We start from the raw sequence: 12237 nt of genomic DNA, 5'->3' as shown, positions 1-12237 counted from the left end.
ATGTCATCCAAACTATTTTAGGAAGATTACCCAGGAATATAAGATGAATGGCAGCATGAGAGATCCCCTTGGTGACTCCCCTTGAAGCTTCAACAGTTTGAACAGCTATAACCCAGCAAAGAATTCACTGCCAACACACAGGAAGCCTGAGAAATTGACACATTGAAACATCTAAAGGTAGGCAAGTGGGAGTGAAAGTGGGAAACAAGAAAGAAGAAGGGCTCAGACAAACCATGAATTGAGCCCTTCAGCTGAGAGCTCATGACAGGTCAGCACAGAAAGGGGAAGAATCCCTTTGTGGTTGGTGTTCCCTCCAGCTGAGAGGAGCAAGGGGATTCAGTGGGCATCCCTGTAGAAGCTAGTAGTAGGAGCTGCAGCTGTACCCCGAGACCTGGAAAGGGCACAGCATGGGGCAGGGCCACAGTAGTTGCACGGTTGGCATTCCAAGCAGAGAAACAAAGCCGCAGAGCCCTGCCACCCTGTAGCCTCCCAGAGTTTGCCTCCTTTCACCCTTAGTGTTAGGTCATGGAGCATATTATCTGCAAACCCAAGACCTAGTACTACAGATTTGCTTTCTTCCCTGAACAAAGGGTGCACTTTGTGACCAGCCCCAGGGTCAGGACATAGTGGGGACTCCACAGAGGTTCAAGGTCTCTGTTACCAGAGGGAAAAACAACAAAAAGGAAGGCAGGTTCCCCCAGCCCACCCATCCCCATGCATCTGGTTGTCCAGGACAGCACTGGGGTTTCACAGAACTAAAAAATTTTTGAGGCCCTGGCCGGTTGGCTCAGCGGTAGAGCGTCGGCCTGGCATGCGGGGGACCCGGGTTCGATTCCCGGCCAGGGCACATAGGAGAAGTGCCCATTTGCTTCTCCACCACCCCCCCTCCTTCCTCTCTGTCGCTCTCTTCCCCTCCCACAACCAAGGCTCCATTGGAGCAAAGATGGCCCGGGCGCTGGGGATGGCTCCTTGGCCTCTGCCCCAGGTGCTAGAGTGGCTCTGGTCCCAGCAGAGCGACGCCCCGGAGGGGCAGAGCATCTCCCCCTGGTGGGCAGAGCGTCGTCCCTGGTGGGTGTGCCGGGTGGATCCCAGTCGGGCGCATGCGGGAGTCTGTCTGACTGTCTCTCCCCGTTTCCAGCTTCAGAAAAATACAAAAAAAAAAAAAAAAAAAATTGATTCAATGCCCCCTACTGGAAAATAAGAGAATGACCTCTTCATATTAATCTTGAGAAGTACCACTTGTACATAGATACCACACAGAGAAGGAATCCATGAAATTTGAATCACTAAGGTAGCAAAGCAGCCCAGAAAGAAAATAAAAATTCTCCAGAAAAAGACTTAGAGACATGGAAATAGATGATTTAAATGACAGAGAATTCAAGATTGCAGTTCTGGAAATATTCAACAAAGTACAAGAAAATACAGACAGGCAATTTAATGCTCTCAGAAAACAAATCAATAAACAAAATGAGTATTTTACCAAAGAGATTGAAATTTTAAAAAGAACTAAACAGAAATTCTGGAGATTAGGAACTCAGTAAAAAGATCAAGAATGAAGTAGCAAAACATAAGCAATAGAGCAAACTAATGGAAGAAATGCTTAAGGATATTGAAGATTAAAATCTAGAAATGACACAGAGGGAAGAAGAGACAGACTTGAGCATAAAAATAAATAAATAATAAACAAACAAACCTCTTCTGCCATGTGAAAATACAGCAAGAAGATGATCATCTGTGAACCAGAAAGCGGCCCACACAAGACACTGAATCTGCTGACATCTTGATCTTGGACTTCCAGTTTCCAGAACAGGATTCCAAGTAGCGATGGATTAGGTAGATGTCCCAACTGCCACCTCCCAGGACCAAATTGGAGAACAACTAAATTTAAGAACAGTCATCTTGAAAAACCAACTTCGGATGAAATGAAGACCAGACCATAACCAAGGAGTCACAGAAGCCATATTGAGACTGGTAGGAAGGGCAGAGACACAAACAGAGCTGCCTGCTCCCAGGAGTGAGTGGGCCTGAGGGTCCAAAAGGACCCTCACTGAAGGGAGGTTCACCCTGAGAGATGTGGGTCCTGGGCCCCAGGCCAAGCACCCCAGCCTAGAGCCCCAGAGCCTAGAAAAAATGCCAACACAGCTCTTGGTGGTGAAAAGAATTAAGGTTTCTGTCTGTGAGAAAGAGACTGAGCTCTCGGAGATTCAGGCTCCCTCTTAAAGAGCCAGCACATAAAATCTTGTTCACAGCCACTTACCTAGGGCTTCAGCAGGGGAAGTCTGAGAGGACTAGAGTTGCATGAGGAGAGTATGAAGTTGGAGGCCCAGGGAGAGACACAGTGGGGGATAGCCACCAGAACCCCTGTGCTGAGTCATGCTCCAATGTTGCAGTCACCATCTTTCTTGGGTGGTTCAATACCCTCCATGAAGTATCAGCCTGGGGTAAAGCAATGGCCCCACCCTTGGGACTCTCTCCCACCCTACCCTATAAAGACTGGGTTGTTCTGAGAAGTCAGTCAGGAAGCAGGGGGTGTGTCAGGGACTCAGTTTTCTGGTACTGAGGTTACAGCTTTCCTCCACATTCTCCTGTGAGTATGACTGGTGCTTCTGCCTCATGGAAAACTCAGTATAAACTACCCGGACTGTGAGCAGACCACATCTCTGGGTCTCAGTGGCCACGCCCACCAGACTCCTAGTGGCCACTGCCTGCTGAGGTTTGTGGAAAAAGTCAGGACAGACAGACTGACACCTAGAGCCATAGGGTGCGAGCCACACCTTCCCTAATTCTTGAAGTACCCCAGGGTCTAGACTCTACCAGAGGTTTTCTCAGTAGCTGAGCACAAGAAGCAGCCAACAGACAGAGGCAGCAGGAAGTGGATCTCAGGAAACCTTGGGTCTTTTGCTTACTACCCCAGGCCCAGTGTGGGTAAAAGCCATCCCAGGTTTACAGCTTGGTATTTCTATGTGCACGTGGGCCCAGCAGAGGCGGCCACAAACTCTGGTTTGCTTGTAGCTCCAAGGAGGATGGGATTCATTCTGGGGTCACAAGGATGTTTCAACAAATCAATCAAGGTAATATACCATATTAACAACTAAAAAGGATACTATCATTAATGCAGAAAAGCATTTGGTAGATACCACATCCATTTATGACTAAAACACTCCATAAAATGGGTATGGAAGGAAAGTACCTCAACATAGTAAAGACCATATATGGCAAAGCTTCAACCAATATCACGCTCTTTGGTAGAAAACTGAAAGGTTTTCCTCTAAAATCAGAAACAAGACAAGGATGCCCATTCGCACCACTCTTATTCAACATAGTTCTGAAAAGCCTAGCCAGAGCAAGCAGACAAGAGAAAAAAAAATGCATCCAAATTGGAAAGAAAGAAAAAATGTCACTTTTTGCAGATGATATGATTCTGTATTTAGAGAACTCTAAAAACTCTGTTTCTAAAATTAGAAACAATAAACAAATACAGTAAAGTTACAGGATATAATATCAGTGTATAAAAATCCTCTGCTTTCCTCTATACTAAAAATGAAACTTCAGAAATAGAAATAAAAAATAAATTTATTTTGTAATTACAACCAAAAGAATAAAATACCTGATAATAAACTTAACAAATGGTGTGAAAGACATGTATACTTAAAAACTACAAGGCATCATTTAAAAAGATTGAAAAGGACACAATAAAATAGTCCATGTTCATGGATTGGGAGAAACAACATAGTTAAAATGGCCATATTATCCAAAGCAATATACAGCTGTAATGCAATCACCATTAAAATGGGCAGAGGACCTGACCTCTCCCAAGAAGACATACAAACAGCCAACAGATACATGAAAAGGTGTTCAACTTCACTAGTTATTAGGAAAATACAAATCTAAACTACAATAAGAGATCATCTCACACCTGTTAGATTAGCTATTATCAACAAGACAGGTAATAATAAGTGCTGGAGAGGCTGTGGAGAAAAAGGAACCCTCATTCCCTGCTGGTGGGAATATAGACTGGTACAGACACTATGGAAAACAGTATAGAAGCTCCTGAAAAGAATTAAGACTAGATTTACCATATGACCCAGCAATCGCTCTTCTGGATATATACTCAAAAAATTTAAAAACATTTATTCACAAACATATATGCACCCCTATGTTCACTGAAGCATTATTCACTGTGGCCAAGACATGAAGACAACCAAAGTGTCCTTCAGTAGGGAATGGATAAAGAAGATGTGATACAGATGTACTATGTAATACTACTCAACCGTAAGAAAAGATAAAATACTACCATTTGTGACAACATGTATGGACCTAGAGAATATTATGCTAAGCGAAGTAAGTCAGTCAGAAAAAGCCAAGCATCATATGATTTCACTCATATTTGGGATATAAACCTGAAACTCATAAACACAGACAATAGTATGGTGGTTACCAGAGGAAAGGAAGTAGGGGCTAGTAAAAGGTAAAGAGGTTGATATATATGGTGACTGAAGGTAATTTAACTTTGGGTGGCGGGCATACAATGCAATATACAGATTATGTATCAGAGAAATGTACACTTGAAATCTATATGATCCTATTAACCAATGTCACCTGTAATGACAGTGGCCAAGACCAGGCAGGTTCACTTTGGATTTGGGCAGATGGTATAGAAATTGCGGAGCCAGAAAGCATTGGGCCATTCCCATTTAATAAATTCTTGCAATGGTGGATGAGCAAACAGGCAATGGAAAACCTCTTCTCATGGCAGCAGCGGAACAAACAGCAAAAAACGGACCCACACAGTGGCAGTCCGCCCTGAGGACAAACACCCATAGCGTCACATAGACTATACACATGTGACACTGCCTCATGCTCACACTCCAATCAGGCAAAGCCTAACACAGCTGTTTTCTCAACATCACTCCAATAAACTTAATTTAAAAAAAAAGAAAGATCACCTAGTAGGCAAAGTAATGGTGAATGGCAGGGGAAAAAGCTAGGAGATCATTCTCTAGACAACTGTTCAAGTCTAATTAAAGCTCTATTACTACTATTTTTTTCATAGTTTTCAGATTTCACCTCCACATCTCCAGATCTCAGGCTTCTACTAATAAAACTCAAGCCCATCAGCATGTGTGAAATGTCCACTCCCTTTTAGAAAATTATATATTCATTTCCCCTCAAACAATATTTGACAGATTTCCATGTGAAATCAGCTAGACCTGCAGAGGTGTAGCCACCTGCACAATAAGAACTCTCTTTTACATCTTCTAAAAATCCCAGGACAACCCAGACAATCAAAGCTGCCTGCCATAGAGATGAACTTTTCTCCTCGATGAGAATAAAATTTGTTTCCTTCTGGTCAATATAAACTTATTAATTAAATCATTCAAGGTTTGAATTTAAGATGCTGCCCTTGAAATTGATTGTAATGCTAGTGGTTGAGCCCAGGCAGGTTTACATTGAATTCAGACAGATGGTAGAGGAACTGTGGAGCTTAGAGAAACTATGGAGCTGGAAAGCATTGGTCCATACCTGTTTATTGGAGGCTCGCAGAGACAGAAGAGCAAATAAGCAAAGGAAAACCGCTTTTCACAGTGGAGGGCGAGAGATCAGAAAAACCACCCCTCATGGTAGCAGCTGAGTGAATCCAGGAACCACAGCTCACAGTGATGGGAGAGCAATCTCGGAGAATCACCCCTGAAGTAAAGCACCCATAGTTTTTCATGGAGACACATGTGGCTTTCTGCCACGTGCTCCTGCACTAATTGTGCAAAGTGCTTGCAGCTGGGAAAGCAGTGAGCAAGCCTAACACAGCTGTTTTCCCCACATTAATATTCCAAAGACATTTTATTTCTTGGCTTGTCTAAGGTTAATACTTAACCTGCCAAGTTGTTCTCAGAATTATTGAATTAGTAAGTGCTCTGTGGTTCTCACAGAGATCTACACATCTGAGTTAAAGAAAGGAAATGGAAAGATTAAATGCTTTCACTTTCCGAGGGGGACCACAGGCACAATGTAGGCTGTATCAGGGGTACCCTCAAATGTTATGAAAGGGCAGAACCAGATCTCAGATCCAGTGAGGAGACAAGGAATGCCAAGATTGACAAAAACTAAAGACAAAGCCTCAGAGATGTGAAGCAGTCCACAGGGAGATTTTAAGGCAAACTATCTCTGGATGATTTGAGAATATATTGAAGTATTTCAGAGCTCTCCAAGGAAGGAGCTAAACGTGATTTGTCATCAGGGAAGCTATTAAGATGTCAGTCATGTGGCCAGTTGGTTCCCATAAACCTGACTCTGCTTTTAAAGATCATGGCCGAGCAAGTTCATTCTCATTATGAGGACGTGACCTGGAGACTTAAGGAGCCTGTGGAGAAACAGAGCCCAACATATGCATCCTGTACACCTCCCATTTACAGTTAGCCAGATGTCATACCTGCACCCACTACCCTGGGGTGTAGCGTGAACACAGGCAAGGCACACAAGAGTGCAGGAGTAGAGAAAAGATCAGGTTGCCAACAGAAACTACTTCCTCAGCTGATGCTGATTTCCCTGATGCAGGCAGTGGGTATGTTGAGAAATGTCATTTATACATGTACCTCTTCAACTCTAAATGCAGGGCAATTATAGTTTTTAGAAATTTTAAAAATATGTCAAGAAGAGAAAAACCAACGAGAGTCCCTTGAAGTCTGAACTCTAGGCCGTGTAGGTACCCCAACCTCCTGCTAATGACTGACTTATTATTTTCTGATCGCCATCACTTTGAAGACATACAGAAATGTACTTGGCTATCCAAAATGAATACACTTCCCAAATGCCAACATCTCTTGATAAATATTAATTAACCCCTTTTATATGTGAGTTCTTTTTAACAGCTGCAACAAACTTTACTTGGAACTTTTGAACTTCCACCAAATATTCTCCTGACAATTATTTTTCAGTGAATTTAATAAACATTTGGGGGTTGCTGAATAACACTGAACTGTTTCTCTCCCCAGATTTCTCTGTACAATAGCAATTCCGAAAGGATTTGTTGTGGCACAGACCTTGATAGAATGTGAAGGAAATTTCTCCAACTGCAGTTTGGCTGTTAGCCTAGAGGATGAGATGCATAAATTATTCTAAATGCCACAAGACCTTGCATTTTATTTCCTTCTAGAATGTTTTAAATCTGCGTCAGAAAGCCTTGAATTGAGATACTGAACAAGCAAGAACACATCGCAAGGAACAGAACTAGTGACTTGGAAAAAAATGAAGTGTCCCTTTCTGTAAAATGCTATCATCTGGAATTTAATTAGGTGTCATTCTTTTCAGGAAATGTATTATTTGAAGCAGACTAGTAGTCTCAGTGAGTTAAGTAGTAGTCGGAAAAATAAGAAAGGAGCACTGCTGTTAGAACTGTGAGGAGGGGGCTTTCAGTATCACAGGAGATGCCCCATTCGCACAGGTCACAATAAAGTGGCAGTGGGGTGTGCATGGAAGATTGGGGGGGGCGAGAGTGTCATGTGGCTTTTCTATTGTTTTATGTTGTGCCCTGATGTAATGCCAGTGGCTGAGGCCAGGCAGGTTCACATTGGATTTGGGCAGACAGTAGAGAAACAGCAGAGCTGGAAAGGGTTGGACCATTACCATTTAATAAAGTCTCACAATGGTGAACAAGTACACAGGGAAAAACCTCTTCTCCAGCAAACAGCCTGAATGGCCCCTCACAGTGGCAGGCAGGCAATTAGCCATGCACAATCCTCCATCTCTCTCGAGTGCAAGCACTCATAGCCTTACATAGGCCACATACATGTAGTGCAGCCATGTGCTCAATCACCAATCAGGCAAAGTGTTTGTAGCTAGTAACCCTGTGAGCAAGCCTAACACAGCTGCCCCACATTCCACCCCTTGAGGGTTGCTCACCTCATAATAGATACATTACATGCATTCCAAAACTGACAATTACAAAGGTGCCCTTCACAGTGTCTCCCTGAACACTCTGCCCAGGGTGTTAACTGGAGTCCCACCTCCAACTACCCACCCCATGGTGCCAGCAAGGCCACCCATTGTAGGTGGGGGGCCTGTACAGTCCAGGGCTATGTCCACTGAAACCAAAAAGTGTCCTTGATTCATCTCTGCAACTGGGTGAGAGCAGCTTCCCAATGCAGAAAGGCTTCCATAGGTACCACGACCCCCCCACATCAGGGTCTCTCATAACCACAGTCCAAGATCAGTCCATGATACACAGCCAGGCTGTCTGCGCAAATCACCAAGGTAAAGATCCATTATAAACAACTAGGTTCACATGGGGCCTCAGGCCTCCCCCCTCATCCCTGCCGTCATGACAACTCTGAAGACATTGCCCCAAGGAGGAGCCCATGGCAAAAGTGGCCAACCTCTCCACCTCTGCTGCAGAGAGCATGATGCCATCCACCCCTATGCCCCACAATCACAGCAAACCTATCAGGGGCTCAGTAGGTACTCTTTGCTGCTGGTTTTTCACCTTCTGCATGACCACTGTCCAAGCTCTGAGTGTGTGGAAGGCAGCGTCAGCCCGAGCCTCCTCATCCTCAGAAAAGGAGCTGGAAACGCCTGCTTCCGCCAACTCAGACTCACTCTGCCGGCACAGCTCCCTCTTCGGCTCCTGCAGCTGCTGGCTCTCAGCCTGATGCTGAACCTGCAGTTGCTCCTTCAACAACTGCCACTGCCAATATTCAACTTCCAGGGCAAACTACAACTCACAAACCCGTTCAGTCTCCTTCTCCAGCGCTCGCTCCAGTTCAAGCCATTGCTGGTTCTGGGTCTGCATCTCACCCTGGAGCTTGGAACCTCACTCAGCTTCTTGCACAGAGATCCTAGCTTCTTAAAACACCCAGCCCACAGTCCTCAACAGGGCAGCCACCGGGAACTCTTCTATTCCCACCTCAAGGGTATCGGTGGCTCCATACCAATCTGCTCCAAATCCTGCCAACTATGCCCGATGTGATTCCTGTGGCTGAGGCCAAGCAGGTCCACATTGGATTCAGGCACATGGTAGAAAAACTGCAGAGCCGGAAAGCATTGGGCCACTCCATTTAATGAAGTCTCACAATGGCTGACAAGCACACAGGCAGGGGAAAACCTCTTCTCCAGCATACAAACAGCAAGAATAGCCTCTCACAGTGGTGGGAAGGCAATCTGCCATCCACAATCCCCTATCTCTCTCAAGCACAAGCACCCATAGCCTTATATAGGCCACACACACATGGTTCAGCCACTCAGTCATATACCAATCAGGCAAAGTGCTTGTAGCCAGTAACCCCATGACAAGCCTAACATAGCTGCCCTACACCTGATATGAAACTTCATTGAGGTTCTGGGGTTGGGAGTTCTTTCCTTCACATATATTGTAGGAGCCAGTTTGATTTTCTTGACATAAAACCACACTGAGAACTGACCTGGCTGGCAGTTGGGCTCAGAGAGGCCTGGGAACATCCAGTTCCCCTTAAAACAGGAAGAAAGGTCCTTCTGACTATAATACTGATGGTCAAGGCCAGGCATGTTTGTATTGAATTTGGGCAGATAGTAGAGAAACCGTGGAGCCAGAAAGCGTCAGGCCAATTCTCACAGAGACAGGATAGCAAATAAACAAAGGAAAACCACTTTATGCAGTGGAGGACAAGGGATCAGAAAAACTGGCCCTCACCGTGGCGGCTGAGGGAATCAGGGAACCACACCTTGAAATGGCAGGAGAACAATCTGGGAGAATCACCACTGAGGGAAAGCACCCATAACTTTTCATAGAGATACACACATGGCTTTCTGCCACATGCTCACGTGACTAATCATGCAAAGTGCTTGCAGCTGGAAAACCAACAAGCAAGTCTAACACAGCTGTTTCCCCACACTGGTAAATGTCCAATCAGGATCCCCTTAACTATCAAGAGCTTTCTCTGGAACATCTGCTTTCAAGTTGACACATGCCAGTTTCCTCAATTTCTCTCTCTGCCCAAACCATGAAACTTTAGACTATGTGACACTTAGCTATATAACAATCAAGGGGTTAAACTCTGTGACATCTCACAGGTGACCTCTCATAGCCTGGGTTTCTTTACTGATAAAGTGAGGATTAAAAGTTCCTAGAATTCTTGTGACAAATAAATGACCTAAAATATTTAACATTGCATTATATCAGTGGTTCTCAAAGTGTGCACCAGAATGCACTGGTGCGTCCTAGAAGATTTCCAGGTGCGCCCTATGGTATTCCAGAGAAATATGTGCCTGTTGGGGACCAAAAAACCAACAGGGTTTTTGGAGTTTAGATTTTTGGGGGACAGAGGTGTAAAGAATTGGCTATAAGCTGACAGTCTGCCCAAACCCCCACCTCACTTGCCTAATTAGGTTGCAAAAGGCTGTTAAGCTGTGGTGCTGGATTGTGTACACTACCCCCCATGTTCCCCAGAAAGACTGGAGGCAAGTTTCTTCTATCCTTTGTTTGATGTAAAGTTAAGATGATATGTATGGTGGGGGTTTTCTGCACTCTGCACAATTAAATGTAAAAAGAGAGGAATTCTTCAATGTATTGATAAGGAAATGAGAGTTTGCCTTTCAAATATATGCCCAAACATTGAAGAAATTGCTAGGACACATCAGGCTCACGTTTCTCATAAACACAAGAATGAAAAAACTTAACACATTCGTGCCAGAACCTGCCAAATTTACCAAATCTTACTAAGAATGTATCTATATATATAAAAAGATAACTTTTTTGTCATTTTTTTATTTTTAACCCCTCTTTTTTATGAATTCTAAAAAGCATAACTCCAAAAATATAACATAAAAATGTTTTTTAATGTCAGAATAAATTTAATTTTGTCGTATTTATTTCATTTAATTACCATAGAAGCATGCTTGGACTTTATACTTTTTTTTTAATAGTTGACTTAGTTATTATAGTATATTTCTCATAAATTTGTATATAGTGCGCCTACAATTATTTGTAGGATTTTAAATGTGCCCTGACTTCAAAAAGCTTAAGAACCACTGCATTATATCATAATAGTCAGTAAAAGTTAGTTATGCTGTCATTGCTGTTGTTCATGAAATATGCATTGATTTTGGTAGCAAATTGCTGTTTGGTCCTTAAGCAGATAAATTTAAGGCAAGAAGAGCAGACAGGAACAATGAACTGAAAGAACAGATTGGGAAATAAGCAGTTCCAACTAGAATTGAACGAAAGGAAGCTACTTTCCTGAGAGTCTTCTTACTCATTTTCCCGGAAAGTCTCGCTTCTCTTCACCATCTTTGTCAGTCTATTCTTTATTCATTCTGAGAGATTTGTCAGTGTCAAAAGGAGGTTTAAACTTAAGTGATGAAAAAGAAAAAATAAATGCCAAATCACAAGAAATCTATATTAAAAACATTTGGTTATTAAATTTAAAGGGGTATCTGACTATATGTGTGTACATATATACCCACATATACACATAACACACACAGAGATGCACACAGGGTCAGTCAAAAAATTGCGTACAATGTTTGACTCCCCCAAAACTTAACTACTAATTGGCTACTGTCAACCAGAAGACTTACTGATAACATAAATAGTTGATTAATACTGTTTTGTGATTAACTGCTCACAAAAGTTAGGGGATCAGGGAACGTGCAGACACTCCAGTACTTTCAGCCTTTCGTATAGTGCATTTTCACCAATGAAATAAATGTTGGTTTTGTATCTCATTTTCATCATCGAACAACTTACTTTGACTTGTCCTTTGTTTTTCTGCTGTTCTTGTTTAATTTAAAAAAATCAAACGGAAATGGCGCCGTGAGCAGCGCGTCTGACAGCTCTCCCCTAAATCACAACAAATTTATCAACTAGAAACAGAAAAATTTATCCTCGGAGCATGCCGGAGTTCCACACAAACTGATAGCGAAAGGACTGTTATCACTTGAATCTGAGAGACAAGGGTGTGGAGGAAGCTACCGCAGGGACATTCATTCAAGCCGCGAGGTTATGCGCCTGTGGTGAGTCAGCCCACACTCGGGAGCCGCGAGCCGCCGCCGCGAGCCGCTGCCGCGAGCCGCCACCGCAAGCCGCCAGGAGCAGCCCCGGGCGCGCGCCCGGTACGGTTGCAGAGCGAGCACCGCTAACGTTCCCAGAGGCCCCCGCACTGCGAGTGAGAGTCGCCAGCCACTGGTGCCTGGAGCACCCCATTAGCGTGCGTGCCCTGGGCATTCCACGCGCCCAGAGCGCCCTACTGGCCCGCACACCCAGGGTGCCCC

Source organism: Saccopteryx bilineata, chromosome 5 (assembly GCF_036850765.1).
Source record: "Saccopteryx bilineata isolate mSacBil1 chromosome 5, mSacBil1_pri_phased_curated, whole genome shotgun sequence".
NCBI classification, from domain to species: domain Eukaryota; kingdom Metazoa; phylum Chordata; class Mammalia; order Chiroptera; family Emballonuridae; genus Saccopteryx; species Saccopteryx bilineata.
Note: the sequence above shows the minus strand (reverse complement) of the source record.